This window comes from Peromyscus eremicus, chromosome 23 (genome assembly GCF_949786415.1).
Source record: "Peromyscus eremicus chromosome 23, PerEre_H2_v1, whole genome shotgun sequence".
NCBI lineage: Eukaryota > Metazoa > Chordata > Mammalia > Rodentia > Cricetidae > Peromyscus > Peromyscus eremicus.
In genome coordinates, this window is record NC_081438.1 from 38,919,673 (window position 1) to 38,946,138 (window position 26,466).

At 50.2% G+C, this 26,466-nt stretch overlaps 1 long non-coding RNA gene across 1 annotated transcript; it reads left to right on the forward strand.

Moving 5' to 3' along the window:
* Positions 1-4,032: 4,032 nt before the first annotated feature.
* Positions 4,033-14,805, forward strand: LOC131898215 (uncharacterized). Its single transcript, XR_009375875.1, has 2 exons — positions 4,033-4,108; positions 14,640-14,805. It is a non-coding gene; the product is annotated as an uncharacterized LOC131898215 (long non-coding RNA).
* Positions 14,806-26,466: the final 11,661 nt, after the last annotated feature.

Sequence of the window (26,466 nt, forward strand, 5' to 3'; positions counted from 1 at the left end):
AGAGAGTTGGGAATTTTACCGAGTTGTCATGGCAACTTCTAGAAGCCTCATCTGCTGATTCCAACTCCACAATCCAGAGACACTTCCATTTCCCCCTCTCAGATGTTGGCACCTCAGGCCTCAGAACAGCCTAGGAGTGAGTGACCTAACACAGGTGTTCCTGGTCCCTCCTCCTGAGCTGCCACTGTCCTCAGCCCATGGAGAAACCAAAGCTTATTCAGCAGTACAGCAAAGTGGCCACATGGTTCCTCTGAGGCTGTGATTATCCTGCCCCAGCCAGGGGACAGCAGAAGCCCGGACAGAGTCAAGTGGGACCTGGGAGGGCCTGGAGAGCTGCCACTTTGCCCCCAACACAGTCTTGACCCAGAGCCCCAGTGGGAGACAATGTGAAGGCCAGAGAGAGAAGCCGGGGCTCTGGCTTGCCTTGCTGAATCCAGAAAGTTCTCAGGCCTCATATTTCTTTTTGATCTGCCCTTCCCACCAACAGATGTCAGAACTTGTTGGAAGCATGGGGCGAGCCTAGAACACTTTGTTTAAAAAGCAAGAAAATGCTGCAGTTGAGGGGGATGTGTCAGAAACACAGAGACGCCAGCTCGAAGGGGCTCTCGCTGACCTCAAGCAGTTTTGGTCAGTAGATGATAGCACACTGGACTTTTAAATGTCTACAAGTCCATGGTTTGCATGTTACAGACATCACCATCATTGTCTCAGGCAAGGATGGTCAACGGATGCTAAGACTGTCTCTGAACGTTGTTGAGGAACAGGGTGGTCCAATGACCTTAAAGTGACTTCTGTAGATGCAATTTCTCTCCCAATGGTTGTGTTTGGGAAGTTGGTGTCAGCGTGATGGTATTGAGGGGTGGGAGGACCTTCCAGAGGTAAGGTCGTGTAGGAAGTGACTAGGTCATGGAAACATAGCACTCTTGGGCTGGACCAATGCCCACCTTGAGAGAGTGAGTCAGGCCTCATGGATCTAGACAGGTTACCCTGAGAGTGGGTTGTTAGGAAATAAACATGGCGCCTCCCCTTGGTCTTTCTCCTCTATGTATTCTCACCACCCATTTCCCCTTTCTGTCCTGAATTGATTCTGAAACCCTCTTTAGACGCTGAGCAGATCCTGATCATGAACTTCATCATCCCATCCTGCCTATGAACCAAAATCTACATCTTTTCTTCATAAAGCACCCAGCCTCGGGTGTGTTGTTATAGCAGCCAGCAGACAACAGCTTTAGTCTGGGACTGCTCCACAAATTTCTCACCAACCCTGCAATGGAATGGCCGTCATTCTCATTCCCATGACTGGCTGTCACTGCTTGCTAGAAAGTTGGCATCGCTGGGTATGAGGCCAGGTATCAATGCGAGCCTCCTGGGGTGTTTCTCTTCGTTAGGGGGTTGTGGGTAGGAAGGCATAGGAAGGAGACAGAGAATTGCCAATGTGGTTGATGGCTCCGTTCACTGTGCTGACTCTAGAGACTTGCCGTGGCTTTAAAATAGTTTTCGATACAGTGGCATGCGTGTGCAGTTGTGGGGAAAGGCTGGCGTTTTCCCACCAGTAGATGGGAGTAGATGGAGTTCTACTGACCTGGACCAAAGTCCAGACTGGAGGAAGCTCCAGAGAGAGACTTGAGAAGCCAACGAAGGCAAAAAACAGTCTCATTCGCCGTCTGTATCCAGCGCCTGTTTTGGTACCCGACATTCTGACGATATGGAAGCAACGTGTAAAACATCCTGGAGTCTACAGCATTGAGAACTGGAGAGGAGCTAACAGATCACTCAGTCCAACACCCTCGTTTTCACCTACAGAAGCCTGGACCAGAGGGGTAAAGAGGTCTGCCTGAGGTAAAACAGCATACTCTCTCTCTCAAGACAAACGTACGTGTGCACGCGCGCGCGCGCGCGTGCGCACACACACACGCACACACACACACACACACACACACACACACACGCATAGTCGGGCATATAGACAAATAAGAGGATGTGTGTGTGCCGGGCGGTGGTGGCGCACGCCTTTAATCCCAGCACTTGGGAAGCAGAGGCAGGAGGATCTTTGTGAGTTCGAGGCCAGCCTGGTCTCCAAAGCGAGTTCCAGGAAAGGTGCAAAGCTACACAGAGAAACCCTGTCTCAAAAAAAAAAAAAAAAAAAAAAAAAGGGGGGGGGCATGTATACGCATCCTGCCCTGGGGCATCCTGTGGTGCCACAGAAGTACCGGTGGTACCCTACAGCTCTGCCTCTCATTGCCTGATTTCTCCAGCCTGACGGTTTCTCTGGCAGAGGGCAACTAGTCTATGGGCTAACTCCTTTGGCCACAACTGAAATCCCCGGTCAGGCCCCAGTCAGGCTCAGAGGACATCGTCGGGAAGGGCATTCCATTTGGGCCAAGTTATTAAGCCATTTGGTAACCCAGGCAACATGAGAGCCCCTCCTGAGAAGGGGGCAAAGCAGTTCTCACTGGACCATGTCTGTAACAGCATGCTGGTGGGAGAGAAGGGTAGAGGAGGAGATCTCATGTCAACACAGATCTTTTTTGTTTTTCAAGACAGAGTTTCTCTGTGTAGCCCTGGTGGCCCTGGATCCCTCTCTGTAGCTCAGGCTGGCCTCAAACTTAGAGATCTGCCTGTCTCTGACTCCCGAATGCTGGGATCATAGGCGTGGGCCACCACCGCCTGGCTAGAACAGATCTTTTCATTTCAAGCTGTGGTCTGAAAGCCAAGCACAGTTTCTACAAGCTCACCAGCATACTGCCCCCATCAACCCAAGTTCAAGTTATTCTCGGGGGAAAAAAAATCCACGCACAGCCGAAGAGCCTTGAGGTCCAGTTGAATGGTTCCTGGAACTATGCAAAGAATCTCTGAGCCCTCAACCCTTCTGCAGGGGCATCAGCCCAGACCCACATAGCCACGGCTTCTCTTAGTTCGCTGTGGAACTCAGCCTCGGGATTCTTTTTTGGAAGTCTAGATGGTGACTCCAGAGGCTTCCATGTTCTAGGGTTCACAAAGGCTTCCAATCATATGCCTCCATGAGTCACGTTCCTCCGAGGCCCCGCTGCCTGCCAGAAGTTTGTGCACACACAGTGGGAAGAAAAATGATATTCTGAGCCTTGACCTGAGATGGGAACGGGCTCCACAGCGGATGCGCTATGGGGGGAGGGTCTCCTGGAGGTGGTCCAGCACGGCTGGGAAGGTGGATCCCCACAGCCTGAATTCCCCAAGCCACAGAGTTGACACTTCCGCTGTGTCTCTTGCTTCTCTGCCTGCAATGTTTCCAGGAGCCTGCCTGCTTGCCTCTGAGGACCCCTCAGGGTTCCTGAGGCTGTCTGATGGAAGCTGCCTGGAATCCTAAACTAGGCACCAAGGCACAGGGTCCTCCTGGGGACACTGGTGGAGAATGCTGTTCCCATTGACATAGGAGCCTTGGGCTCTGCCTGTGCGTTAAGAGTAACATCACCCCCTGAGCCAGCATAGGCTCCCTCTGCCTCGGTTTATAATTTAGGCCCCCAGCAGGCTCTGCCCCAACCTGTGATGTGTAACATGTAAAGTGGTCCGGCAGTACTGTAGCCACAGGCACACTTCCTGGGATACAGTGGGAGCCCTGTTCAGACCGGCAGCTGCCAGAAGCAGCATGCCCATAGGAAAATGGCCTAAGCTGCATACAGCTAGTTTTCACTTGTAAAGGAATGTTTCCTGACCCCAGAAAGGATCCTCAGAACCAAAGAAGCAGCAGCCCCACCCAAATGCGGCTCGGCAAATCACCGCATTTACACGAGCGTGGGTGCCTCAAAGGCAGCTGCGTCACCTGAAAGTCCCACCCCAGCCTGGTGACAAGTCCATCCCTAAAGAGTTCCACTCCTACTCAGTCTGTATACCACAGCACCTCCTCCCCAGCAGTCCTCAGACCTACCCATCTCAGGGTTTTGCCGAATCTGTTGCCATGACTATGGACCAAGGTCTTCTGTAGGTCGCCATGGCCGCTCTACTTTACAGAAGTAATGGTGGAATTGTCTCAAGACAGCTAGGGAGCCTGTGAAGGCGGAAGCTCCCCTTGTGGTACCTGACAGAGACTGGAAACATCCAGGCTGCACGGGCCATACTCACCTTGACTTCACAAGTATGTCCAAGATACATAAACTCTTGCCAAGTTGTTTAGGTTGGACAAGGCTGAGAACTCACACTGGTTGGTTGGTTCGTTGGTTGGTTTTTTGAAACAAGGTTTCTCTGTGTAGCCCTGGGTGTCCTGGGACTTTCTCTGTAGACCAGGCTGGTTTGGAAATCAAGAGATCCACCTGCCTCTGCCTCCTGAGTGCTGGGATCAAAGGTGTGCGCCACCACTGCCAGGCAACACGCTGCTCTTAATGATGCAATGTGTTGTTATAAACTGCTACACCTGTAAGGCTTTTGTTCTGATTTATTTTGTTGGTGATGGTTATTCTGAGTTTTTGTTTGTTTGTTGTTTTGTTGGATTTTTTGACACAGAGTCTCACTCTATAGCCCTGGTTGGCTTGGAACTCACTATGTAGACCAGGCTGGTCTCAAACTTGGGGGAATTCTCTTGCCTCAGCTTTCCAAGTGCTGAGATTACAGGTATAAGCAACCATATCTACCTCCCTTTAGTTTATATACATTCCTTTAGTTTATATACATTCCTTTAGTTTATATACTACTTTATTTATCTATCATTTATTTATTGTGCTAGGATTCAAATCCAAGGCTAGACAAGAACTCTAAACCCAACTTTGGTATTTTGTTTTGATTTTGTTTTAATCTACAGCCCCATGTAAAAGGAATACAGGAAACTTATTAAATATCTGTAATCAAAGCAAACTCTGGCTGTTCAGGGACAGCATCTGCCTGATGATGGCAGGGGCTTTTCTGGATTCGAGCTGGCGGCCTCTGGGTTTCCCTCAGGGATAACTCTCTTCCTGTTCATACTCTGGCCAGTCTGGTGGCCACGTTCAGTTTTTCCTGCTGCTGTGGGGGCAGAACCAGCTCTCAGAATGACCCCTGCCAGCATAGGTTATACTTCCCCGTGCGGCACCACTGGGTGGGATGCTAAGGTCGGACTTGACCACGAGCCGATAGACAGGCGCAGATTTGTGGCTCCACCTGCAGGGTCCTGCGTCTAGTTCAGAACCTCGTCTCTTCCGAGGGTTCTTGGTCATTGGCACTAGCGCTTTATTACGAAGGTACTGTGGTTTGAGGGTGTCTCCGCCAAGTCCACATGGTGGGGATTCAGTCCCCAGTACAAGCATGTTGAGAAACGACATCTTCGGGGAAGCGATTAAATCCAAACTGTCATGGACCGGCTTCGGCACAGACAAGAGCCATGCCCATTTGCTGTCTTGGGCTGCCCTCCTTCCATGTTAGCTGTGGGAGGGCAGAGTGAAGACCCTCCCTGACACGGGGGTGCCTGACCTTCGCCTTCTCCGGCCTCCACGCTGTAACGGTGTCTGCTCTCTCTGAATCACCCAGTCTCAGACATTCTGTTACAGCAGCACAGGACAGCCCGGAACAGGGGACAGTGTGACATGCCTGTAGTTGTTCTGACCCAAGGGCGTTTCATTGCCGATGAAAACCACCAAGCTCTCCACTGTTTCCCCCCCAAGTCTCAGATGAAACCACTAGGCTCTGCCCATGCCCAGGCCATGCTGTCTCCAGGAAGTGGGGTGCTGAAGGCTCGGGGTCTGCTATACCAACTTCCTGGCCATAAAACTGCACTTTCATGTTTTGTAGAAGGCCTTTTTCTATAAAATGGTCACACACACACCCCAAATGACCTCATCAAAACTTGTTTTCTCAGAATCACGTGCCTTGCAGGAGGAAGTGGGTCTAGGAACTGGAAGCAGCAGAGAGGAAGCAGTGTGGTGCCTGGTCCAGGGGGAGTAGCGCTGGTGTCGGTGGGGGGTGCGGTGGCGGGTGCGGTGGGGGTGTTCTAACCTCACTCTCTCTTGGCTCACGACAAGATGAGGCTGTAGCTCAGTGTCCCTACGCTGGGATGCACCGGATCGTCTCAGGGGCTCCAGCGAAATACACATTCCCAGGTTCTGCCCCCAAAGACTTGTCTGCGTGGGCCAGGGCTCGCAGCGTCATGCCAGTGTGTCTGACACACACCCCCCTCCAGGTGACCGCAACCCACGGCCCCATCAGGACCCTCGGTGACAGCTTTTCTATTTGTCTCTATCACAGCACTTCCCGTGCCTTCTAGCTCCGGGGAGAAGAAGGCTTTGGTGATTAATTGCTGCGCTAACTCATTCATTACTCCTTAATAAGATGAATCTGTGTCACCAACAATAAGTCACCATGCCTCTGCCTCCCTTCCATTCCTGACAGGTCTCTGGCGCCATCCTGCTATTCCCTTCAGGCAATTATTGTGATAAAGGCATCCAGGCCATCAAAGGTGGTTTTCAATTCGGGTTTTTTTTTTATTAGTTTGGGTTGAGTCATTACTGGCCAGGACTTGCTGCTGTTGCTGCTGCATTTTGTTCCTTGATGGCAGGGATGAAGTCTGTCGGGGTGACAGCTGATGGCCAGTTCACTTAATATAATTCAAGGGGACTCCAGAAAATAAAGTGCCTCTGGAATCCCCTGGTCCCGGGGTCAGCACTGGGCAGGACACCCTAGACTACCACAAGCAAGAGGCTGGCATTTGTGTTTGAAGTCCATGCAAGGGGCAGTCTCCCTCTCACCTGTTAATTGGGCCCCTCTGGTACCTTCTCCTCGGGAGTTGTGAAAAGTCAATGATTCCTACCTTTTTTAATATTCACTGTGAACTCAAAAAACCACTGTAACATCTGTAAGACAGTGAATCGTGTCCCTCCAAAACAGACACGCTGAAGTCCAAGTTCTTCCTGATGTGACCTCATCTGAAAATAAGATTGTTCCAAATGTCACCAATCACATTAAAATAGTGCTTCATGGGAGTCACATGGACCCTTGGTCCAGTGGCCGGGTCTGGGTTAGAATCTGCCTTGTGAAGACAGATTTACCCAGGGAAAACCACATGAAAATAGAGGATGGGGAGGCAGCCGTGGGAGGAGAGACATCGCGGAAAGTAGCCGGAGTGGGTGGAAGAGACACAGGAGTTATTTAGAAACACGGCCTTGCATCCGCCTTGATATGGAATGTCTACCCTGGGACTGTGAGAGAGTTATCTCCACCTAACCACCCAGTCAGTGCTGTTTTGTCAGAGCAGACCCTTTGAAACTGTTTCAATACACAGTTGATAGGTGTCTTTTGCTCGTTTAAGCGAGGGGGGGTGGGAGGTGGAGTGGGGGAGTGCGGGATGGGGTGGCTGCGGCGGGCGGGGGGGGGGGGGACACAGGGGCTGAGATCTGGCCCTTCTTCTCTGTTCTCACTACCTGTGTCATGTGGAGGAAAAGAACCAAGACCCAGTTTCCTAAAACCATTGGGAGAGTTGAAGCGTGATATCCAGGAAGTGCTTTCCCGGTGATTGGCATCTGTGGGGCCCCCAAAGCACAGGGCGAAGACCTGTCCCGGTGTGAGATGGAGGAGTCCTCAGCTCTAGGCTCAGACTCTAAGGTCTGAATGTCTGAAGGCAGACGTGGTGGAAGGGAAGGCACAGTCAGCAGGAGCCATGGTTGCGGCCTCATGCCAGCATCAGATCACCATCACCAACTCTCAGTATCACCGAGGACTTGATCCTTTTCAAGACAGCATCCAGTGCGAGGCAGGGAGCTGGGAGCCAGGCTCCGTCCACACTCCAGGCCTCTGGCTGTCTCACAGCCACAGCAAACCATTCGTTTGGGTCTCACTGTTTAATTGTTGCAAATTGGCACAACCTCGGGTGCCTTGAGAACCCTCGGACACGCACCATACGTTTTGGGCCGGAAGGCGCTCCCGGCACACGGCTGCTGCTCTCCCTGTTAAGTGGAGGATCCTCTCCAAAATGCACGGCTTTGTATGCGCAGGAGCAAAAGCCTGGCATTCAATAGTGCCAGGGCCCCGTGCACAGGGGACCAGCTTGTCAGCCAGGCCACTCAGCATTTGTCGCTGGTGGCAATTCCCTGCCTGGCAATTGGAAGGAACGAAAGGGTGGGAAACCAGGAAGCTGGTCACATTCCAATAAGCAAGATTGGCACAAAATGGAATCAATATGTGGGATCAATAGCCATCCTCTCTCTAGATCCACTTAAAGAGCTGTGCAGTTGTGAAGGACTTGTCTCGCGAGTATGAGGACCTCATGATACAGGGTTTCTAATCCCAGTTTGGAGAGACGGAGACTGGATGATCCCTGCAGATCACTGGCCAGCAGCCAATCTAGTCTAATTAGTGAGCGTCAGGCCAATGAGAGGTCCTGTCTCCAGAGGAGGCAAAGATCGTTCCTGAAGGTAACATCTGAGGTTGTCCTTGGCCTCAGTGTGTGTGGAGGGAGGGGCGGAGGGAGAAAGGAGCTAGGGCCTCTGCTGGCTCTGACAGGCTCTCTCCAAGGGTAGAAAGCCAAAAAGTCTGAGTAAACCCTACATCACTCATTCATCCCTTTCTTCAACCAATAAATTGGCATTTACTGGGCATCTGTTATGTGTGAGAGGCTGTGCTTGGCCTTAGTTGTAGAGAAATATGAAGGAATGGGGGGGCGGGGCTTCAGAAAGCATCACTGACTTAAGACAGCAGGGACTAGATGGGATGAAGAGTCAGCCACCGGAGGGTGAGGGGTAAGCTTCCTGACCCTCAATGTGCACAGGGACAGAGCATCCTATGGGAGGGCTCAGTCTCTTTATGATGTTCACTTCCACAATTTGATCTTTTGAGACAGTCTACGAGATGACCTTGAGCTCACGATCCTCCTGCCTCTGCCTCTTACACAGGTGTGTGTCGTCATACATGTTTCATTACCAACAGTTCTCACCAACCCTCTGCTATGGAGTTGCCCAAGTCAAGCAAGTGGGGATCGGGATGAACACAGTAAAGATCTCAGCCCTTGCTGGGCTCACATTAAGACCCCAGAAAACCTTCTTGACCCCAGACCATGCCAATGAAATTAGGGTTCAATGAAACCCGCCTTCTTCCTCACGAATTGCTATGAGGTGAAATGCTCAGGCTGGCAGGGGCTCAGGACATCTCCACTGCCTCTTTCTTAGCCAGCCAGCAGTCAGCTGTGGGTCAGAGGCAGAAGGATGTGTGCCCGTGCTAAGGAATGGGCAGCTGGGCTGGGGCAGGGCAGTGATTTCAATGCTCGATGCCAAGAAGAACTGGGGAAGTGTTTTGTTTTGCAGTGCTTGAGAAGGAATCCAGGGCCTGGCATATACTCGGCAGGTGATCCACCACTGAGTCCTAAGAAGGTGTCTTTACCTCTCAAATCCCTAATGCAATGAAGCCCTTGGCGCGTGCGCTCTCTTTCCTGTGGTCTGGCCTCCGCGCCGGCCGATGCCCACGGCATGTCATCACTTCCTTCATGCGGCACAGATGAGGAGGGCTGTGGTGAAGGAGAATCCAGCTGTGGTTGTGGCCTCCCACAGAAGTGGAGTAGCCCACATGGAGGGACTTAATCACAAGTCACTAGTAGCTGGGACGGAGCTTGGGGACAGCTCTCAGCAAGGAGGCCCCACTGGTCTGTCTGGGCTGGCCTTGCACATGCCTGTGCTGTGGTACTGGGACAGGGCACATAGAGGGGCCGAAGAGCATCTTCAGGAGCCATGGGGAAGACCCTTGCTTATGAGAAGTCAAGGGAAATCTCCAGCGTGAATCAGGAGCTAGCTTAGGCCACCCCAACCTTTGGAGTTTATGGTGCCACAGGCATTGGGGGCCAGCTTTGTGTTGGTGAGTTTTAATGAGACACTTGGCAGTAATCCTTGAGCCCCTGTGGGGAGCAGAGGTAGGCCTGAGTGAGTGTGTGTTATTCACATAAGCACAGCCACGCCTCAGATCTATAGGAACGCAAAGAATTCCCTGGGTCCAGGTGGGGATGTTGGCAGAGTGTGCAGAAAACGTCACTCATAACTTCCTCTTCCTGGACATTTACACCCTGAGACCCCTCCCTTACAGAGACCCCCTACTAAGGTTATCTAAACCCACTTCCTTGTTCAGCTGTGCGCAATGAATCTGCCTCCTCCATCCAGATGTATAAAATACATGCACTGAGTGTCCGAGCTCCAAACTGGTGCATCTCCATCTGAGTGCCCAGCCCCCCGAATCCCAGGTGTTCTGTGTCTAGTCTTTCTTCATTCCCTATCTCCAGCTAGGTCAATCCTGAAGCTGTGCAAGATTTTCAGCAATCCGCCCAACGGCTACCACCTAGTTTGACAGCTAGATACTGTCACATGTCCCACTGGGGCCCAAATCACACTCAAGTGAAACAGCGATCTTGCTGTCTATATGAACAACTTCCTCCCTATCTGTTTAGCCAACTTCTAACGTACTGGCCTCATCCAACCCAACCTGGAATTTTCCAGGAATTATCTTGGAAACTCACCCATACACACCTTCCATTTTAAGCAACTCCCACCCCTTTCTGACTGAGGGCCGGCCCTCGGACTGGTCCATACACGCTGCAGCTTGCCCCTCCTTGAAAATCCCATCCGATTGTTGCGCTGACTTCCTGTCTCAGAGCCTGGTCTGCCTTCTACATTGTTATTCTATCTGGTACCCTTTTCCTCCTTCACCCTGTGTCCCCATCCCAACCACCTCAGGGGTGGATCTGTGCATGCTTTTCGACTGAGTTGCCCACACGCCCACAGCAGAGACAGGCACACAGTAGATGTATAACCGCTGTTGGCACATGAAGAACCAGAACTCCAAAGGCATTATGAACATCAGTGATTTTTTTTTTTTAAATTTCCCCACTGCTGCTTTTTTTTTTTTTTTTTTTTTGGCTTTGGCTTTTCGAGACAGGGTTTCTCTGTGTAGCTTTGCACCTTTTCCTGGAACTCACTTGGTAGCCCAGGCTGGCCTCGAACTCACAGAGATCCGCCTGGCTCTGCCTCCCGAGTGCTGGGATTAAAGGCGTGCGCCACCACCGCCCGGCCCACTGCTGCTTTTGATGTTACCAGCATGCCGCGGGGCCTTGGTGAGCCAGCAATTGCCACTGTGAACGGGGCCCATGGGTGTGTCCAAAAACCCTGTGTCCCTGCTGCCAGTGGAGACAGACACCCATGGCTGGGAGAGGCCTAAGGGGAGTGCAGCCTTCCAGGGGGCGGGAGGCAGATGGGTCCTTGGGCCTGATTTGAAGCGGGAGTGAACACTTAAAAAGAATCCCGAAGCCTGGATCAACACCTACCCTCCTTGCAGCGGGAGGCAGGTCTCATGCACCATTGGGTATGAGTCAGGACCTGGAGAAACACGTCCTACATTGTGCATTTATAAGAAAACATAGACCATGATTGGAAAAAGCACAGGGACAAATAGCCATACTAGTGGAAACACATGAACTGTGAACCAATGGCTGAGGAGCCCCCATGGAACTGGACCAGGCCCTCTGGATAAGTAAGACAGTTAATGAGCTTGAACTGTTTAGGAGGCCCCCGGGCAGTGGGACCAGGACCTGTCCTTGGTGCATGAGTTGGCTTTTTGGAACCTAGGGCCTATGCTGAGACACTTTGCTCAGCCTTGGTACAGGGAGGAGGGGACTGGATATGCCTCAACTGAATCTACCAGGCTGGACTGACTCCCCAGGGGAGACCCTGCCTTGGAGGAGGTGAGGATGGGGGGTGGGTTAGGGGGGAGAGCTGGGGGTGGGAGGAGGGAGGACGGGGGAATCTGTGGCTGATATGTAAAATTAAATTAATTATGAAATAAAAATATTTATAATGAAAAAAAAAGAAAACATAATAAACATGGTAGTTGAGAGTCTGAGCTTTGGGATGAACTCCACCAAGCTCAAAAGTCCACTCTGCCATCCTCAGTCTCCCTGACCCCAAGCCAACACCTTCTGCTCCTCCAGCCTCATCTGTGGGGTCAAAAGACAGCGACACTCACCGCATAGGCATTACAGTCTGGCTGTTATTAGGATTAAATCCCGTTGCAAATGGGGCCACTGTGGACATCTGCCCCAGGAAAGCCACAAAAGGTGCTGCCTTTACCCTCTAGTGCTAAGTGACAAATCTCCTAAAAGCAATCATCACCCACAATTAACATCACAGATTCTGTGGGACCCCAAACCCAGTGATCCGGTAGTGTCAGTGGTGCCGGGACTGTCCCTGAAATCAGCTGCCAGGCTGTGGTCTCATCTGAAGACTTGAATGGGGAATCCACTCCACTCCCAAGATGGCTTACCCGGGCTGCCGAAAGAGCTGTACACACCGGTAGCTGCGGTGGGGGTGGGGAGGCGCTCCGTCCTAGCCATATCCAGAGGCTGAGCTGTCTGAGTCTTGAGGGACAAATAATTAGTGGAAAACAAGGAGGAAGGCTGGACGCCCTCCATTTTAGAAGTCCCGAGCTGTCAGCTCTGCCGTGTCCTGATGTAGTGTGGGAAAGTCAACATCACGTGTCAACCTATCAAGAGATAAGTTTCACTGAGGTCATCATGGTGGTTTGGCTGTTGTTGTGGTGGTGGTTGTTGTTGTTGTTGTTGTTGTTGGTGGTGGTGGTGGTGGTGGGTTTTTGTTGTTGTTATTTGGTCTTGAGATTGGGGCTTCCCACATCCAGGCTGTGAAATGAGAGACATTCATTATTCATCTGTGTGTGTGTGTGTGTGTGTGTGTGTGTGTGTGTGTGTGTGTGTCCCCTGTGTGTATGTGTGTATATGCACCACAAGAGTGCAGTGCCCAAGAAGGCCAGAAGAGGGCATCAAATCCTCTAGAACTGGAGTTATAGGTGGTTGTGAGCCTTTCCAGGCCCTCTGCAAGAGCAGCAAGTGCCACTAACCACTAGGCCACCTCTTTAGTCCTTTCTGTTTTTGACACAAGGTCTTCCTATGTAGCCCAGGCTGTCCTGGAATCTTCTCCATAGTCTAGAGTATTATCAAACTTGCGATCCTCCTGCCTCGACCTCCTGAGTGCTGAGAACACAGTTTGTGCACAATCATGCCTGTCCTCTGCAGCAGATATTTTATATCCTATCTGGATCACTTTTGTTGCCTAAAGCTGTGTGAATTGTTATGTCATTGAAGGGGTAACGATAAGGAAAAAAAATATGTGTGTCATGTTCAGCATAGAGACAGCCATTTTAAAAGCCTAAGTATGTGACAGCCACAAGAACACAGCATCCCCTGAGTGCCAGGAGACAGGATCTGTGAAAAGCAGGGGGCTCTGGGAGGAGGCCTACCCAGTATGTTCATGTGACTTCACACAGTGCTCAGAGCACAGCAATTTAAGTTTTCTGATCTGGACCTTCCTGGAGTGTTTTCTCAAAGGTACTTTTGAGCTGCCGCCTGTTCCGAACTCTTGGGTACAAGAGAACCCACTAGACATAGCAGAGCATCATCTGTCCATTTCACAGGTTAGTCTAGGAACTCTTTAGGGAAGGGGGTGTGGCTTCTCCCCAAACTCAGCCTCATGATGCCTGGTAAATATTGGAAAGATAGGGCTTTTATTTTCTTTAGAGCGAATGTAGTACCTGCTTGGTTCCTAAGGAGTAAGGAACCTCCGTGACTCAACACACTGTCTGACGCAAGGTGTGGGTTTGGGAGTGAGATGCATGTGGTGTGACCCTGGTTATGACGGCCCAAGAGCGAGGGAGCTTAAGACATACCTGTGCCCAGGCTAGCCCTCAGGCAGCCTCCAGACCCATCCTGACTTGAGTCCCATCTATTGCCAAATTTTGGTAGATGAGAATGATGATCTTACCAAATCCTCCCTACCAGGATGGGGGAAAAAGTGTCAGGAAAGAGCTCTCCTTGGAAGCCTGAGTTGCACCTCTGCACACATGCTGGGCACATGTGTACGTATACCCACAAGCACACCTCAAAGCCACACACGGGAATGTACACACACACACACACACACACATCCCTCCTTGCACAATATCAGGACAAAGTCTTGGAGTTAGGATTTGGGCACATTTGCCTTTCAGAATTTTCTGTATTTTCTGGATTTGCCACATCGGATACGCCTCCGATTAAATGATAAGAGAAAAATAGCAACCTCACTTAGGGATGTGATTTTTTATTTTTCCTGGCCAAGCTCTGGGCAGCTCCTCTGCGGGGCACGCTCACTTAAGGAATAGTTCCCCTGCGTTTCTCTCTGCTGTTCCCTGGCAACTTGGTGATGACTCTCTGTGAAATGGGCTTTGTCTTTCCTATCTTTCCATCTTCCAGTGATTGCTGAGCTGCTGCTGGGCAAATGGCCAACCTCTGAGAAGAAAGACCTCCTTAAGCTAGATGGCAGGTGACACAGGGAGGCAGTGAGAGCCCTACTGAGCACCTGACCACCCTCCAAGACTGAGAGGTCCCCTGTCGCCACAATAATTAGGCCCACTCTTACCGGATGATGCTAGAGGAACCTGACTCTGAAGGCTTCTGTTTGTTATTATTGCTGCTATAATTACAATTATCACCCATGTAATGGATTCTCGACAACGCTTTCCACTGTGTATCAGCAAAGTTCCCTGCCACTAGCTGGAGGTGGACAAAAGCCGAGGTTTTTATTAAATGTCATCCTGAGAGACATTAAAGCCACCGGAATCCTGGGATTCACGTGGCCTGGCTTTAACACGTGTCCTCCCCATTTCTTTTTCTGATCCCTGTCCAGAAACAGCTCAGCGATTGTCATGACAACCTGAAGAGAGGACGCTCTGTGCAGCCACCCAGCGTGGGGACAGAGGGTCCCTGTGACATGATGAAGGTGGTGCTGGACAGCCACCCGGATTAGAGAGAGGGTCCCGGTGACACGATCAAAGTGTAAGATGAAGAATTCAGGTCTGTGTGCACTTGGCTCAGTCTATATAACCACAGGTCACGGTGAAGGTCACTCTCAGCTCTGCAAACAAACGGAGAGCTGGGTCGGGGCCGTGGCCACGTGGATGCCCCCAGTCACCACGTTCGACCAGGCTGGACACCCCCCAAGCCCACATAAGGATCTACTACCCCACCATGGGGCTCAAGGTCAGCTGGCTACACTCCATAACGCTGCCTCCGGCCCTCACTGCCTTGAGAGTCAAAGGCTTAATTGAGCTTGACCACAAATGTAACCTCGTGTGAAGAGACAGGGCCATGGGAAAAAAGCTCTTTATTGTGAAAAAGATATGAAAGGCTTTCCAGAAAGACTTTGGGGCACGCAGCGGGGGCGGGGGGGGGGGGGGAGGTCTGTTTCCTCGAGGTGGAGACCAGAGTTCTATCAGTCAGATATGGGGGAGGGGAGGAGGAATCCACCTTCCGAGTCCCCCCTCTCTCCATGGTGCTCCAGCAGACTCTCCTGCAGATCCATGGTCCCAGGAAACAGGCATGAGCCGTGGAAACAGCAGCACTCTGTGGTGGGAAGGACCTCAGTACTAGTCTATCTAGTAGACCCTGGCAAGTCACAGACGCCCTCAAGGGCAGCCTCAGGCACGCATTCCCAGTGCCCAAATCACAGCCCGAGGGTGACTTTTCCTCACCCCACCTACAGCAGGCACCTCTCTGTCCTCTTCTTCTGCCTTTGCCCTTCCCCATTGTGCCAGGCCCTGAAAAAACTAAGGCACACACACACACACACACACACACACACACACACACACACACACACACGAACACACACACACACACACTTCCACAGCACAATGCAAGCCAGATATCCGGACCCCACAAACTCCTTCCGTCATGGGGGTCAAACCCACCTACCGTTCACTTGATCCCCAGCAACCCTGGGAAGAGGACAGACAGCTGTTAATACACCACCACAGCCCGCTCTGTAGAAACTGAGGTCAAGAGAGGTTAGCGATCTTGTCCCAAACCACACCAGTGAGGAGCAGAGCCTGGCTTCGGACCTCCACGACCTGATGCCTCGAGTGCGCATGCTCAACCCCTCCGCGGATTCAAGAGCCTGTGTCAGCTCCCAGAAAATAGCTTCCAGGGCTTCCGACACAGACGGGCACACCTTTGCTGCAAGGCATGGGTACTGTTGCGCTTCAGAGTCCCCGGGGCCTGGGGTCTTTCTGCTGCTTAGAACTGAAGGGAATCCTCCCCTTTAGAGGACACCTGACCTCCTGGTCTGGAGGCTGGCCTTTCATTCTCCACACTGGGGAGTGGGATCGGGGGTGTAGCATGAATCTTAGAGAGTCTTATTAATAAAATCAAACCCGAGGCCAGTTATTGGGGTGAATGCTGGATGGTCAGAGAGACAGAACAAGCCACAGCTATCTCACCTCGCCGGATCCTCAGCTGATCTCTTCTCCTCAGAATGGAAGCTTCTGTGTCCTCATCCCAATGGCTCTCAGCTGAACTGTGCTGCTAGAAGCCTGAATGTTTAACCAGCCAAAAACTTAACCAGGCAAATGCTTCTAGTTTCTAGTCCTCACGCTTTATAAACCTTTCTGCTTTCTACCATCACTCCCTGGGATTAAAGGCGTGTGTCACCATGCCTGGCTGTTTCCAATGTGGCCTTGAACTCACAGAGATCCAGAGGGACTTCTGTCTCTGGAATGCTAGGATTAAAGGTGTGAGTGCCACCATTTTCTAGCCTTTGTATCTAGTGGCTTTTCTGTCTCTGACCCCAGATAAGTTTATTAAGGTACACAATATTTTGGGGAACACAATACCACCACGGGGGGGGGGGGGGTACGTGAACGGTAAGGGGGAGGGGGTCTGTCTGCTCTCCTGGTTGTTGTCAGGTCCCCGGTTAACCAATAAGATGAAAGGATGTGACGTACCATGGTTCAGGCTGGTCAAGCCCAGTACCCAAACCCCCGGGGTGTGCTGGGCATCTCTGGTCCACCCCCAGGAGTTGGGGGGGGGCGGTCAGCATCTGGAGAGAGGGATGCGCTGGTGAGAGGTGAGGGCCAAAGGAACTGAAATAGCAGGAAGATGTCAGGAGGGCATGGTGACCCGTGGGATGCGGCGCACGAGGGAGCTAAGCCCACTGCGGGAAGGAAAGCAAGCAGATCTTTAGCGGTCAATAAACCGCAAGTGTTTGTAGCTAGAATCTTTTCTCAGGTTTTAGGTGGAACCTCTTGTCAACTCGTTGGGCGCCATTTGTAGCTAGAGTTTTCCTGCCTGGCCCGCAGTCAGGACAAATCTCTCTCACCTGCCAGTCCCACAGCCGCTCAGACCCAACCAAGTAAACACAGAGACTTATATTGCTTACAAACTGTATGGTCGTGGCAGGCTTCTTGCTAACTGTTCTTACAGCTTAAATTAATCCATTTCTATGAATCTATACCTTGCCACGTGGCTCGTGGCTTACCAGCATCTTCACATGCTGCTTATCATGGTGGCAGCTGGCAGTGTCTCTGACTCAGCCTTCCACTTCCCAGCTTTATTCTCCTCCTTGTCCCGCCTATACTTCCTCCTGCCTGACTACTGGCCGATCAGTGTTTTATTTACCAACCAATCAGAGCAACACATTTGCCATACAGAACATCCCACAGCAAGTGTTGTTAATGGGAAAAGGGATTGGGAGATAACACTTTGGGAATTCCCACCAGGCTAAAATAACTCCTCGGGATGGCCAGATCGGCTAATAGACCGCCAGCCACCCAAGCCGGTGCCAGCACACAGTGGGTGAAGGAATATCCCCAGTCCAAGGAGATACAACTGTCGTTCACTTCTGTCTGGCATAAGGACTCAGAGACAACCCACACAGTTAGTACAGGGGTCCTCCCCTTGTCTAAGGTTTGGCTTTCCACACTCAGTTATTCAGAATTAACTGGGAGAAAACATAGTATACTACACCAGAGAGACAGAAGGCTGGGGGACGGTCAGTGAGTAAAATACTCACTGCATGCAAGTCTGAAGAGCCCAGTTCGAATCTCCCCCAAAACTGTGTAAAATCAGGGTGTGACATCAGGCATCGGTCACCCCAGTCCTCCTGCAGTGACACAGGAAGATCCTGAAAGCTTGAAGACCAGATATCCTAGCACAGACATTGAAACAAAAGACACTGTTTCAAATAAGATTGAAGGTGGGGCCTCTGACTTCCACGTGAGAACCAGGTACACTTGTGTCTGCATTCACACTCACTCTCTCTCTCTCTCTCTCTCTCTCTCTCTCTCTCTCTCTCTCTCTCTCACACACACACACACACACACACACACACACACACACACACACACAAATTGTTTATTTGGTTTGTCTATTTTACTTTATAGGCATGAGTGTTTTGCCTGCAAGTGTGCATGTGCACCATGTGTGTGCCAGGTGCCCTTGGAGGCCGGAAGAGGGCATCAGGTCCCCTGGAACTGGAGTTACAGATGATTGTGATGTGGGTGCTGGGAACTGAACCCAGCTCCTCTGCAAGAGCAGGCAATGCTCTGAACTACTGAGCCATTTCTCCAGCCCCTCAAGAAAAAATTTCCAAAGATACCCTGTTCGGATGGCTGGGGATACAACGGAGATAGCCCTCCAGGAGACGACTTCAGTGAGACAACTCAGCTTTACTCCAGCGTATAGGAAACACATAGGATCGGGAAGCCTGGGACAAACCCTATTTTGCATTAAACAGCATGCTCCTATCATAAGGCTTCGTATGTGGCAGCAGGGTCCTGTAGCAAAGCCCCTAGTACAAGTCTTAATTACCATATGTGCAGCTGGGCCAAGGCTTGTCGCAGGGACCTATGCCAAGGGTCACCCTAGAGATAAATCAGGCATCCAGGCTTAGAGACAGCTTTCAGATAAGATCGGTCTAGGGACCTAGAGACATTCTCCAGATAAGGGCAGGTAGAGAGCAGGAAGTCTCACTGGGGAGGGAGTCCCTCATGTTGGGGAGCTTGGAGAGAGCTGCCAGGCCATGACAGACTATGACTCTGACCAGCAAGGCCTCCCAACAAGAGGCAGAGAGCGTACTCATGTGACCTTTGTTATGGTGGCTGCCCACCATGGTTCTTTGTTGTCTTTATGAATCTCTTCCCTGCATAATCTACAAAGTTAAATTTTCTCACAGGTCCGTGGAGAAGCAGTCGGGTACACACAGGGGTCTGGACCTCCTGCACATTCCCACATCCACAGGACTCTGGGATCATATTCTCTATGGAGGGCAGGGGGCAGTGGCCTGCTGTGTTAACAGGAACTGGCACAGTGCAGAGAGGAACATCGGGGGGCACAGATTCACAGATCTGTCATTGCCTTTGTGGGTGGCCGTGGACACTTGCTACTCTTCCTGGGCCTGAGACGTTTCCTCACTCATGTGAGATCATCGGATGAGGACGTTGGTTTTGAAAGGTTTTCGTTCTGTTTTGTAGCATGAGACCCTGTTTTAAACACAAATGCTGAGGGTGAAATATACCAGGAAGTGCAGTGAATTGGGGACAGGCCAACGTGGAAGCTTTTGCAGGGCTACCTTCCTCCTTTCCCTGAACATGCTCGCCCTCCAGCTCCAGGAGTTCAATGCTCTTCAGAAGCTATGTGGCTGAGTAGGGCTTCCTTGAACAGCTTGCTTAGGTCTCCAGGTCAGATGCCTAAGAAATCAGCTGCAGGGACCCCAAGTAGGGTGAGGCCCTGCTTGTGGACTCCCCACAATTATGGAGGTATCTCTCCACCTTCCATGAAAGCCTCCAAGAAAGCTGAAAAAAAAAAAAAACCAGTCCCACATTGGGGTGACTGTCACTCAGCTTAGTAAGCTTTGTGCCAGGTTGACAGTTGGAAGCCAATTATGATGTAGTGTTCTGTCCCTGTGCACGCCCTGCCTCTGTGAAACCTACAGACATTGTCTCCTTGCAGGAGCTGAAAACTGAGTTTCCTTTTAAACCTTAGGCCAAGCACTAAACCATAGGCTCATATCCCCTCCCCATGACTCTCCCAAAACCTTCATGAATGGGATCATCTCACGGGGACACAGATCCAATCCTTCATGCATAAGATGAGAACTTTAATACACACACTCTAGGGCTGTTGTGTGGAGAATATGAGAGCCTGGTGTCCAGCTCACACACACAGCCACAACCATTAGCACTGTCACCAAGGCCGCTTCCAAGGACAGCCTCCCTTAGAGATGTCCACTGCAAAGCACCGCACCTGGCAGTTTCTCCTATAATCGTCCCCTGACTCCAGCCACTATCTCACTTTCTGTGTTTTCAATTAACTAGTTAAGTGTGATCCAAAATATCAATATAGTTGTCTTGACTCTTGCCGAACGCCACAGTACAGTTGTGTATTGTTGTAACATTGTGGTAGTTTGAATGTCATTGGCCCCCATACTCATAGGGAGTGGCACTACTAAGGGTGTAGTTTTGTTGGAGTAGGCATGGCCTTGTTGGAGGAAGTGTGTCCCTGTGGGGGTGGGCTTTGAGGTCTCATATATGCTCAAGCCACACCCAGTGTCTCAGACCTCTCAGCTCCTGCTCCAGCACCATGTCTGCCTGCATGCTACCTTGCTTCCCACCATAACTATAATGGACTAAACTTCTGAACTGTAAGCTGCCACCCAATTAAATGTTTTCTTTATAAGAGTTGCCGTGGTCATGGTGTCTCTTCATGGTAATAGAAACCCTAAGACAGACATATTGTCATGTTTCCATCTTTTACTATTACCTGTTGTTGTTAATATCTTATTGCCTTAATAAATTAAACCTTAGCATAGGTCCATGTGTTAGTTTCCTGCCAACTTGACACAAACTAGAGTCGTCCGAGAAGCAGGAGCCTCAACTGAGCAAATGCCTCCATCATATTGGCCCATAGGCAGATCTGTGGGGTATTGTCTTGATTAGTGATTGCTGTGGGAGGATCCATCCCACTGTGTATGGTGCCATCTCTGGGCTGGTGGTCCTGAATTGGGTAAGAAAGCAGGCTGAGCAATCCATGGAGAACAAGCCAGTGAGCAGCACCCCTCGATGGCCTCTGCACCAGCTCCTGCCTCCAGATTCCTACCCTGCTTGAGTTCCTGTTCCTGTCCCTGCTTCCTCTAATGATGGACCACAGTGTGGAGGTGTAAGCCAAATAAACTCTTTGCTCCCAGCTTGCTTTTTTTTTTTTCCCTCGAGACAGGGTTTCTCTGTGTAGCTTTGCGCCTTTCCTGGGACTCATTTGGTAGCCCAGGCTGGCCTCGAACTCACAGAGATCCGCCTGGCTCTGCCTCCCGAGTGCTGGGATTAAAGGCGTGCGCCACCACCGCCCGGCCCAGCTTGCTTTTTGATCATGGCGTTTCATTGCAACTAAAGAAACTCTAAGACAGCCACAATGAGATCCTATCTCAAAATAAAGTGGCTGGAGAGACTACTCTGCAGTCAAGAAGACTTACTGTGCTGACAGAGGACCTGGTTTGGTTCCAGCACCCACATGAATGCTTACAACTGCGCTTTAACTCCAGTTCCATATGATCCAGCGCCCTCTTCTGGCCTCCTTAGGTAATTCATGCTGCTTACTGGTCTCTGCTTCTGTTCCTGCCTCTAGGTTTTTGCCTTGGGTTCCCTCCAGGATGGGCTGTGATTGGGATGTGGAAGTCATACAAACCTTTTCGTCCCTAAGTTGATTTTGGTCATGGTGTCTCTGTCATAGCAACAGACTGTATCTAGGACACTCGGTGTGCAATAGCAAAGCACAGCACACAGACGGTCCCCACGTACTGTGGTTCTGCTCACACAGTGGTGTGAGCATTGTCCATGCACATTCTACCCTTCACTCTCAATACTCAAGGAATCACACAAGACAGTCAACACTTTATTAGGAAATGGGCTTTGTAATACATTGTCTTGCTGTATGTTGGCTAATGGAACTGATCTGAGCGCACTTAAGGCAGGTCAGGCTGTCACGCTTGGTAAATCAAGCATATTAAGTGAATTTTCAGCTTCTGATATTTTCTCTTACAGTGGGCTTATTAGGGACATAACTGTTAGAAGTCTAGGAGGATTTGTGCAGGGTCTGGATGCATTCAGTTCCAGGCTAAGAAGCTGTTATCAGTTGTCAAATAGACCCAAAGAGGAGTTTGAGTGAGCGCTAAGCCTAGTGAGCCAGGCTCACTGAGATGTCAATCAAAATCACCCATGGCTTTCTCCTCTCCTCACACAGGGAGGGCGGGTCAGTGCTGAGCCAGGCCTCCCTACTCCTCCATTCTAATTAAGAGACAAATCTTCCAGGATGGGCTGGTGATCCTGACATGGTAGCCCACGGTGAAGTCTGTGGAGAATGTCACAGCCCATATTAATCTCCCCCTACTGTCGGGTCTTAAGCATGGCAACCCCAACATGCCTGTGTTGAGCCTAAGAACAATGCCCACACACTGTGATCTGAGAAACCTGTGCTGGCAAATATTTCCTCCCACAGTAGAGTTAGCCACAGCCGTGTGCTGGTCAGCTTCCTACCAGGAGGGCAGGATAGATGTAGATGGATTTTTCTTTGGGCCGTTGGTTCATTAAAAAATGACATGGAGACATATTATTAATTGTAAAATCTCAGCCTATAGCTTAGGCTTGTTGCACTAGCTCTTATAACTTAAATTAACCCATTTCTACTCATCTATGTGTTGCCACATGACTCGTGGCTCTTACCTCTCCTCCTGCATGTCTGGTCCCTCTGCATCTGCTGGTGACTCCGCCTTTGTTCTTCCCAGAGCTCTCTCTGTCCAGAAGTCCCGCCTATACTTCCTGCCTAGCTATTGGCCGTTTAGCTTTTTATTAAACCAACCACAGGGACACATCTTCACACAGTGTAATCAAATGTCTCGCAACACCTGAGAGAGGTTCGTTTTGGCTCGTTGTATTAGTCTGGTGTTCTTAAATGAAATCAATGAGACGAATATGTATGACGAGGAAGACAGATGAAGATGGGCTTGTGTAATGTGGGTTGAGGAGTCCAACAAGTGTTCTTTGCATGCTGGAGAGTCTGTGGAGCTGGTGGCTGCTCAGGCCAGGAGGCTGAAGGCCTCTGCAGTCCCTGGATGACTCATAGAGACTTACTGGCTTCCATCAGTTTTGCAAGGCCGAAGAAGATGGGTTCTAATGGCGGGGAAAGATGGTGGCAACGTGTAGGTACATGTAGATGATGCACAAGCCAGGGCCACAGTTGAGCATGGAAAACAGCCCCCCGCTTCTCCTCAGACCTCTTCATATCCGGGCCACCCGAGAAAGTGCTGCCCACTCTGGGCAAAGTCTTCTCCTTCAGGTAAGCCTTCCAGGTTTTCCCCTTGAAGACATGCCCAGAGGTGTAACCCCAAGTTGATCCGGGATCCCATCAAGCAAGCAAGCAAGATTCACCATCACCGTCACAGTCTGGGAGGTTCTATCATGATCTCTAGGCCCTGTGGCTTTGGGTCTATGGTGAAATAATACATCAAGGCAGGAATGTGCAACACAGCAAAACCACCTCACAGCCTAGAAGCAAAAGAAAGGAAGAGGGGCGTGGGGGATCCCATAATGCCCTTCAAGGTTATACCCTCACCAGTGACCTAGAGACTTCCCACAAGGCCTTGCCTCTCAAATCCTCCTGCATCTTTCAATGGTGACAGACTAAAAAGCACCACTTTTAGTATATGAGTCTTTGAGGGTACATTTAACCCAAATTAGTCTCTGAGAAACCTACGTCAACTTGTACCTAGCTTACCAGAGGAAACTAGTCATGGTCAGTAATTACCTCCTGTGCACCGCCAGCCCAACTTAATTAGAAGCACGTTCTTCCAGGGAATGGGAAAAGACACTCTTAATTCAGGGAAGAGGGGCAAGGAAAGATCCTAGAAGGTGGGCCATTTGCTAGAACCACCAGATCATAACAGACTTTAAATGAACCTTTGGTCACCCTGAGCCAGACAGCCCTGGATTCTAACTCTGCCTTCCCCGCATGCCTACCAGATCTGTGGGACAGCAGAGAGAGTCCTTCTCTAAGTAGAGACATGCAAACGGCGGGTGTGAGAACCAAGGGAGTTCACGCAGGGAAGATTCTAGAACGGCAGCTGGCATGGAATGGGTGGCCAATAACAGTGCCGAAGTCAAAACAATGGAGTTCGTGTTGTTGTTGTTGTTGTTGTTGGTGGTGGTGGTGGTGGTGGTGGTGGTGGTGTGTGTGCACACACATGCACACACTTAACCTCTTCAGTATCACAACAGCTCCTAGATTCCTCTGGTCACTTCCCTAAGTGCATCAGGGCTGGGGTACAGACCGGATCCCCCCCAGTCATGGCACTGCACTATCTGCCCAAAGAACTAACACAGACAAAACACAATCCTTCACATGCGTTATTCCCCAAGAACGCTACAGAAGGACAGCAGGAAGACCACTAATATCATGGTGGCTGGTGTGTGAGGCGGCTGGCCTCTCCACATCCTTTTCTTTGTGTTGGAATTTTCCCTTTATGCTTAGCTTTGAGACTTGGATTTACAATACCTAAGGCATTGCCAACTTGCTAATTTTCTGCTTGAACAATATGTAACAATAGGGAACTTTTGGTACCAACAAGGTTCATGTCAGACCAGTCCATAACCTGTAACACCCCAGACCTTAGCACAACTGACGCCATGTTGGAAGTACCACTCGGGCCATAAAACCCAGCGTGTAGAAGGCATCACCTGCCAAAACTAAAACAAAGGCCAAATCCAGCACTTCTCAGCCTGTGGGTCGTGGCCCCATTGGGATTGAATGACCCTTTCACAGAGGTCACCTAAGACCTTCAGAAAACATAGATATTTACATCACAATTTGTAACAGTAACAAAATAACAGTTCTGAAGTAGCAACGAAAATAATTTGATGATTGAGGTCACCACAGCATGAAGGACTGTATTAAAAGGTCGCAGCACTAGGAAGGTTGAGAACTACTGCCCTCTCTAATCCTTCAGCCTATAGTCTGGAAAAGTCTCTAAATGTACTAACTTTGCTTTTTCTTTCTTTTTTTTTTAAGATTTATTTATTTTATGCATGAGTGCTCTATCTGCATGTATGTCTTTATGCCGGAAGAGGGCATCAGATCCCACTAGAGATGGTTGTGAGCCACTGTGTGGGTGCTGGGATTAAACTCAGGACCTCTGGAAGAGCAGCCAGTGCTCTTGACCACTGAGCCATGTCTCTAGTCTTTCTAACCTTGCTTTTTGGCTTCTGTAGTTCTGCTTCGGGATAACTGCTCTTGTTAACTAAAGTATGTCAACCCAGAACATGGTTTTTGTGCTTAAAAGCTCACCCTGAGAAAGGCTTGGGGCTATACTGGGATCCTGAACACCCAATGTTGTTATGGGTTGTTTTTGCTCTTTTGGGGGACTCGATACTCTTCTCCCAAATAAATTACACATGGAAGCTTATTATTACCTATAAATGCTGGACCTTAGCTTGACTTGTTTCTTGCCAGTTTTTAATCTCTTAATTTTAAATGATCCTGTCTACCTTTTGCCTCTGGGCTTTTATCTTTTCTTCGTTCTGTAACCTTATTTTCATTCTTACTCTGTAGCTGGCTGTTTAGCTGAGAGGCTGGCCCCTTCTTGTCTCACTCCTTGATCTCTTTTCTTTCTTCCCTCCTCCTCCCAGATTTCTCCTTCTATTTATCCTCTCTGCCTGCCAGCCCCACCTATTTCTCTCTCCTGCCTTGCTATTGGACATTCAGCTCTTTATTAGACCATCAGGTGTTTTAGGCAGGCACAGTAACACAGCTTCACAAGGTTAAACAAATGCAACATAAACAAAAGTAACATACCTTAAAATAATATTCCACAACACAATGTAGTCTCCGGTCAGCTAATAAACACTTTCTATTAGCTTAAACCTGTGTCCAAGCAGTCTTCTCCAGTGAATACCCCACATTCTGCTGGAGCTCATAGTCTATGTGGCTGGTTTGATCTGTTGTGTGTTGATGTAGAGAATGCCTGGGCCTGGGAAATTCACATCCAACAGAATGTATGATATAGTAGTTCCTTTTCTCACTGCGGTGATCAAATACCTGGCTGAAGGAAGGAAGGTTTGGTTCACAGCAGGGAAGCCAGGGTGGATGGAGTGTGAGCCGCTGGTCCCACTGCATCTGCAGTCAGGAAGCAGGGAGAGACGGATGCTGGTGCTCGGCTTGTTTTCTCCTTTATTTGCTCTGGGTCCCCACCCATGGAATGGGGCCCTCCACATTTAGGATGGGTTATCTCACCACAAACTAATCTGGAAAACCCCTCACAGAAACATCTAGAAGTTTGTCTCCTGGCTGAGATATCTAGCTATTGCCAAGTTGACAATCAATATCCAGCGTCACATCCTGCCTCACAGTTCTGGGGGTTTGGAGAGTTAAATGGAGTGGCCATTTCTGGAAAGTGTCTTCTTTGTGTTGTAAAAGGTAGAAGGAACCACACATTGAGAGAGAGCAACAGACCAAACCCTCAGCCTAAAATCTTCTCGTAGCATATCCAAGCATGAGAGGAAAGATTTTGTGACATGGACATCTCAAATTAGACTCTCCCCTCAACCTGTGCATGAGGTCTCCCCTTACTGTTCGTGGGATACCCACCTTGTTACATGAAGCCCACCTCCCTCTGCTGCATTAGTTCACCTCCCTCC